The sequence below is a fragment of the Brassica napus genome, unplaced genomic scaffold (assembly GCF_020379485.1).
Source record: "Brassica napus cultivar Da-Ae unplaced genomic scaffold, Da-Ae ScsIHWf_2805;HRSCAF=3581, whole genome shotgun sequence".
NCBI lineage: Eukaryota > Viridiplantae > Streptophyta > Magnoliopsida > Brassicales > Brassicaceae > Brassica > Brassica napus.
Window position 1 is genome coordinate 1 of NW_026016071.1, and position 7,683 is coordinate 7,683.

Sequence of the window (7,683 nt, forward strand, 5' to 3'; positions counted from 1 at the left end):
TGTTTTCATAGACCAGAAGCACACTATGAAGTAGAGAAACCAAAAGGAAAGACACAAACAGTTTTTTTTTTTTTTTTTTTTTATATTCATCTTTCTTCTCCTCTCTCCAGGGGACATCGTTTCCAAAAACCATTACAATCGACAATTGAGTAAAACATGAAAGATGGCATAACTAAGAAGAAAAAATTTGTGCATCAAGCAGTCAATATCGAAGACACAAACGTTTGGCTTTATTGAAATGTGGTAGAAGCTTCCAAAAAGACGATATATATCTCTCCCATTACTGTCGTAAATCACTCAAGGCAGCATAGTGGTACAATAATACTTTTCATGGACCTACGGGTGGCACTCGGTGCATTGGGTATAATCCGAGCAGTCTCAGAAAAGCAGGAATTGAACCTTGTGCAGTGGGGAGACGCATCAAGAGTTGATGGTGAGTGCTTTGATATTGGAAAACCATGTGTGGAATGTGACTTCCCATTCGTTAAATTCGCCAAACCCTTGGAAAACAAGTTTCCCTTTGGCAGAACCATCTCATTATCCTGCAAAACCTAACATAGCAACGATTTTGTTTTCCTCTTGTTTTTAGTCTCTTTGTAGTCCCCTTTGGTTCCGTGGGCTTTTTCTTTCAGCATCCACATAGAGAACGGGCTTTGGGTCCAGACAAAGGCCCAAAATAGAAGGAAGCGGGGCTCGTTTATTGACTTTGACAAATAGATATTTCTGGTTTGTGAGAGAATGCTTTGGTTTATAAAAACCTAGCGGAACGCGTTTTCGCTTCGCAATCCTCACTCATCTCTCTCGTCTCGTCTCTACGCGTCTTAGATTGTTGAAGAGAGAGGAGAGAGAGAGAGAGAGAGGAAAAAAAAAAAAAAAAGTAGATCTCGATTTGGATCTATTTGACCATTCACTTTCTCTAACGAATCCAGGTAACTTGTTAGCCGTCCTCCCTTTTCTGCTTCAGTGTATATTATTTGTATCCAGATTTCTTCTTCTTAGCTGTATCCAGATCTGTGAGATTGTTGACTTTTGATATATTGGGGGTTAACGAACATGTCATCTCTCTTTTCATTCATTCATTCATTTGCAGTGATTGGTTGGTATGGCTGCTACCGCGCTTCTGCAGTCCGTTACGCACCTGAGGATCATTCTCTTCCCAAGCCTTGGAAGGGTCTTGTCGATGATCTTACTGGCTACTTGTACTTTTGGAATCCTGAGACCAACGTTACTCAGTACGAGAGACCTGCCACCTCCTCTCACCCTCCCAAGCTGCTCTCTGTTAGCTCCTCCGTTCAGGTTCTGGTTCAACACCACACTTCTTCCATACCTAGCTATGTCCCTGCTGCCAAGGATGATGTTCTGTACCGTAACGGTTACGGTAACGGTGGACCTAAGGTTGATTCTGGCTCCAGATTTAATGAGCTACTTTTTCTTGTTTGTTTTTTGTAAAACTTCTTGTGAATCTTTCTCAACAACTATAATGTTATAGGTTGCCAGGAATGGTGCTGCTAATGGACTTGGGAAATTCCTCCCCCCTCCTCCTCCATCATCAGCTCTAGCAAATGATATTTCCCCCGATGCCTATTGCCGCCGTCACGAAATTACTGTCAGTGTAAGTATCTGGACCCTTTCTTTTTAAACACACACATCTTTTATCTTTTTGCTAGACCCGCCTCTTTTCTTCCTGCACAACCTTTCTTTTCATTTAGTAATAACATATCTTCACTATCTTCATCTCAAGTCAGCTTACTTTAGATTATATATTCTTTATATTAATTGCTAAAACTGTAACTGATATTTTTTTCACTCCTTTCTTTAGGGGGGCCAAGTTCCACACCTCTTATGTCCTTTGAAACTACTGGTTTTCCTCCTGAGCTTCTGCGTGAGGTATGAATTTATTTTTCTAGTAAATTGAATAGGACTAATCAATCCTCAAACTTGTTTCTTAGTTGTGCATCTCTACCAATTAGCTCTTGGATCTATGTCGATTTTTATGCTGTGTTCTAATATATGGAGCTAGCTAGGTTGGCCTAATATTAGACTTATTTTGTTACCATATTACTATCACCTTAGAGTCTAACTTTATTCGTATGCACTCTCTCTCTCTCTCTTTTTTGTTTTGTTTTCCCCAGGTGCGATGTTTCCTCCTCAGAGGAGCTAATGTCGTACACTGTACTAATTTTTTGAGTCCTTGCAAAATAGTTGGAGTGGCCTTTATGGCGGACCAATTTGTTTTTTGGAAGGACTTCCAAAATCATGCAAGCTTGTGACCGGCCCGTTAACGGTGTGATGATTCATTTCACCACCGGGTCCAGACAGAAGAAAAGGCGTCCTCCTGCTGCAGTTTCATCAGTAATCTTTTGCCGCCTGCAAATGGGGGAGGTGCTTCTTCTGACATGAGCCACCATTCCATAAGCCAAATAGAATTTTGGTGCTCCTCTTCTCATAGGGCCTCCGGTTTCTCTGCTTTCGTAGGTACTCGTGCAGGTTTCTCTGCTCCAACCCCGATTCAAGCTCAGCTCGTCGTGGCCAATTGCCATGCAAGGTAGGGACATAGTAGCCATTGCTAAAACTGGCTCGGGAAAAAACTTTGGGTTACTTGATTCCTGCCTTCATGCATCTTCAACGCATCCGGAATGATTCGAGAATGGGCCCAACAATCTTGGTGTTGTCTCCAACGAGGGAGCTGGCCACACAAATCCAAGATGAAGCTGTTAAATTTGGGAGGTCGTCAAGAATTTCGTGTACGGTAAGTAAACGTCATTGATTTTTTGGAACTTGTCAACTTGCTAGTACTCTAATGTAGTGCTTTTGTTATCTATATATATCAGTGCTTGTATGGTGGTGCACCAAAAGGTCCTCAGCTGAGGGATTTAGAAAGAGGAGCAGATATAGTGGTAGCGACTCCTGGACGATTGAACGATATCCTTGAGATGAGGAGAATTAGTCTGCGCCAGTATCTTATCTTTGCTAGATGAGGCTGATAGAATGTTGGACATGGGTTTCGAACCGCAGATAAGGAAGATTGTGAAAGAGATTCCCACTAAGCGTCAAACGCTTATGTACACAGCTACATGGCCAAAGGGAGTCAGGAAAATTGCAGCTGACTTGCTTGTTAACCCTGCTCAGGTCAACATTGGCAATGTTGACGAGCTTGTGGCTAACAAGTCGATCACGCAGGTATGGTTTGCCTTGATACCATTGCTATTTGATTCAGCTGACCATTTAAGCAAAAAAAAAAAATGAATCTGCTTTTTCTGGACACAGCACATTGAAGTGGTAGCAACGATGGAGAAACAGAGGAGGTTAGAGCAGATATTGAGGTCTCAGGAACCAGGATCAAAGGTGATAATATTCTGCTCAACCAAAAGGATGTGTGACCAGCTAACTCGCAATATAACCCGCCAATTTGGAGCTGCTGCTATACATGGAGACAAGTCGCAGCCTGAGAGAGACAGTGTTCTGAATCAATTCCGCAGTGGCAGGACTCCGGTTCTTGTTGCAACTGATGTTGCTGCTCGTGGACTGGACGTCAAGGACATCAGGTATAATATATATCCCGTGTAATATTTATTTAACAGAATTCGAATTCTCTTATTAGACAACATGATAACACAAAATTGCTGGAATGACAGGGCGGTCATAAACTATGATTTCCCCAATGGAGTGGAAGACTATGTTCACAGAATCGGAAGAACAGGAAGAGCTGGAGCGACTGGTCAGGCATTCACATTCTTTGGCGATCAAGACTCGAAGCATGCTTCGGATCTGATCAAGATCTTGGAAGGAGCAGACCAGAAAGTTCCTCCTCAGATCCGCGAAATGGCTGCACGTGGTGGTGGAATGAACAAATTCAGCCGTTGGGGTCCTCCTTCTGGAGGTCGTGGCAGAGACTCTGGTTATGGTGGCAGAGGTAGCAGCTTCGGTTCACGTGACAGGTAAATGATAAAAACAAGATATAACTTTTGATTTTGTCGGTTACACAGAAAAGTATACGATTCTGACTTTGAGATTTGTATAATAATTTAGTGGAATGGGAAGCAGAAGCAGTAATGGATGGGGAAGAGAGCGCGAAAGGAGTCGTAGCCCAGAGCGATTCAACAGAGTTCCACCACCGTCTTCCAATGGATCTCCTCCTCGCAGCTTCCACGAGGCCATGTTGAAGCACAGATAAATGAGCAAACACGTGAAGGTGTTATTGGGAAAATATTTCTTACTCATATGACATTATTATTTTTGGCCGATGAAGAGCGTTACGTTGAAAACAAAAGACGTGTAAAACTAGAATGTTTGTTTTTCTTATGTATTTCCTTGTGTGTTATGCTCCGACTTTCGCAGATTTGATACGCCGAATTTTTTGTTAGATATGGTATGCTTCTTTTAGCTTTTTATATGTCAAAAACAAATGTTGTGTTTCTTTTGATTCAGTTTTGGCTTGGTTAACTGCAATTTATTCCTGGTCAGAGAGAAGCCAAACAGTTCATTTTCCCTATTTAATACAACTTATTTAACTAACCTGTTAGATTTGTAAGGGACTACTTATTCAAAAGTGATGTTTACGTTTTCTAATATTGATTTTCAAAAAGAAGAAAAAGCCTTCCGAAAGAAAAAATGAAGTTTGGTGAGCTTAACGGAAAGAGTGCGTCTTCTGTACTTTGATGATAATTTAATTGATCACAGCCTATTAATCTCCAAATAAACTCTTGTGAAAAAAGAAAATGATGAACCAAAACTGTAATGAAATGAGATTGTGATACCCAGATCATTGTATTACTACCTTTGATAATAAATGATTGTTTAAGTGTTAAAAGAAAAACTCTTTTGTGTGGTTACAAACTAATTTTCCATTTATGCCTAAACGAATCATGAACTCGTGCAATCTTAATTCAAAGCTCACTACATGTTTTTTTTTTTGGACTAGAACTCACTACATGTTCTCAAATGGATTTATTTTCCACTATCGATATTTATCAATAGTTATAGGAGATAATCATCTTTACAATATTATATTTATGTGTTTTTAAAAAATATTATGTTTATGTTTTTAAAGAAATTTTAGAGTAATTCAGAATATTTAGATATATGCATAATTAAGAATACACACTCACGTTCTATCTTGTTAGTAAAAATAGGTACCAAAAACCCTAAAAATATTTGGTTCTGTTTCAATTGGTATTCGGATAGCTTTAGGTAAACTATCAGATATTTTGGATAAATTATCAAATAATCAAAATGATTCAGATAAAATTGTTAGATAAATAGGATTATTTTTAATATTTAAATAAAAATATCCTGATATTTTTAGATAATTAAGATAATTTTGACTACTTCATATACTTTTTAACAATTTGTATTTTCAATACTTTCGGATACTTTTAATAAATTTTAATTGGTTATGTTATATGTATATATAATTAATATTTTATATATTTGAGTATTCATTCGGTCTTCGTCGGTGTAGTTTCGGTTCATTTTGGTTATTTTAAATACAGAAATATAAAAACTATTCGAGTATCTGAGGTTTTCGATCCGGTTTCAGTTTTGGATATTTCAGTTTGGTTCTGGTACGACTACTATTTTTTTTTGTAACACCATATTCATTCGATAGAACTTAAACTCCAATGTTTATGGGAGCCATTACACAACTTCATTCCAGAGGGCTTGCTTTGACAAAGCATCAGCCTCTCCATTTCTAGTTCGTTGAATCCAAGAAAAGGAGATAGAATCAAAAGCTAAAGAAAGACAGACTATGCCAGCCACAATGCCATAGATCTCTGCTGCATGTTGTCCTGAGTTGAGTGCTTTGACAGCAGGAGTGAGTCAGTTTTACATCGAACCTGTCGGATGTCCTTCTCGATACAGAATTGTAGTGCTTCCGTAGCGCCAGGCCCTCTGCCACCAGGGGGGAGTTGACGTAGTGACAGTGTGCTAGGATCGATATCTTCTCAGGTCCTTCTCCCACAATCCAGCCGAGTCCTGAAGGCCTTCTCTCCATGCTGCATCTGTTTGGAGCAGCGTTGAGTACGGTGTCCTGTTTGAGTCTGGGACTCTCTGTTGATGGCTTAGCGGGTGAGTCGGGTGTTTGAGCAGAGAGCCATTCCCGCGCTGATGCCACCGCTTTTGTGATGATCATTTCCGCTGTTGTCTCTTTGTTATTGAAACAGTAGTCATTCCTTGCCAACCAAAGGTGCCATAATATCCAGGGGGCGAGAGGTCCCGCAGTAATGCCGGAGGGAGGGAGACACACCAACCTGCAAAGACTGTTTCAACAACCCAGGCAAATTTACTAGTCCTCTAGTGTTCACGCTAGTGGAGAAAGGTGCCAGCTTCCATACCGCAGTGAAGAAAAATATGAGTAATAGATTTGGGGGTGTTGCCTCTCTTACAGTTGATGGTGGAGGTGATGTTTCGGGTGGCCAAACATTCGCCCACTGGTAATGCTCCTCGTAAAATCTTCCGTAAGAATAGTTTGAGCTTTGGGGGAAGTGTGATTTTCCATACTCCACCAGCGTTCCAGTCAAAGGTGCCGTCTTCATGATCTATTGCCAGTAGCTCTGTTTTCTCCAAAGATGCTTTGTATCCCGTCTTTATTGTGTATTCTCCTGATCGACTAGGTTTCAGGCTCAGAATTCTGCTCTCTTTTGTGGAATAATACGTCTGATCGCCTCTTTGTCTGAACCGTCAGGCAAGAGGATGCAAGCGACAGTGAGGTCTTGCTGGTGTTCCGGAACTGGTCCCATGGGTATAATCTGTTCGGTACAACTTAGCCATGGATCGTTCCATAATGGATTGGATTGTTTCTCCGTTTTAGTTTTTATCAATTAATTTAGTAAAATTTCATAATACTCCCTAAATTGGTGGACTAACCACTATAAAATCGTTATTCTAGAGAAAAATGAGACAACAAAGATTCCAAACCTCTTTGACCTTCATCATCTGTTACTGCATGATGCAACTATGCATTAAAACAATATTATCATATTTTTCAATTTTTCTCAAAATCTATGTGTTAACCATTACAAAAATATGAGTTTTCGGTAAATACTCTATATACTAATGCCTACGATCTTTAGTGCTGTTTTAAAATTTCTAAACACATTATACATTTGTATTAATGTATATTAAACTCTCTTTCATGGTACATGAGCATCGTTTTAATTTTTTTTATCAATTAATTTAGTAAAACTTCATAATACTCCCTTGATTGGTGTACTAACTACTATAAAATAGCTATTCTCTAGAGAAACGGAGACAACAAAGGTTCCAAACATTTTTAACCTTCATTATATGTTAGTGCATGATGCAACTATGCATTAAAACTGTATTGTCATATTTTTTACTTTTTTTTCAAAATCTATGTGTTAACCCCTGCAAAATATTGAATTTTTCGGTAGATGCTCTATATACTGAAGCCTATGATCTTTAGTGTTGTGTTAAAATATCTAAACACATTCTACATTTGTATTAATATGTATTAAACTCTCTTTCAAGGTAAAAGATTATCATTTTAAAAATTTATCAACTAATTTAATAAAACTTCATAATACTCCCTAAATAGATGGACTAAGCACAATAAAATCGTTATTCTCTAGAGAAAACAGAGAGATAACAAAGTTCCAAACCTCTTTGACCTTCATCATATGTTAGTGCAGGATGCAACTGTGCACTAAAACTGTATTGTCA

General features: G+C 39.0%; 1 pseudogene; it reads left to right on the forward strand.

The window, feature by feature from the left end:
* Positions 1-330: 330 nt before the first annotated feature.
* LOC125602322 lies at positions 331-4,515 on the forward strand (annotated as a pseudogene).
* Positions 4,516-7,683: the final 3,168 nt, after the last annotated feature.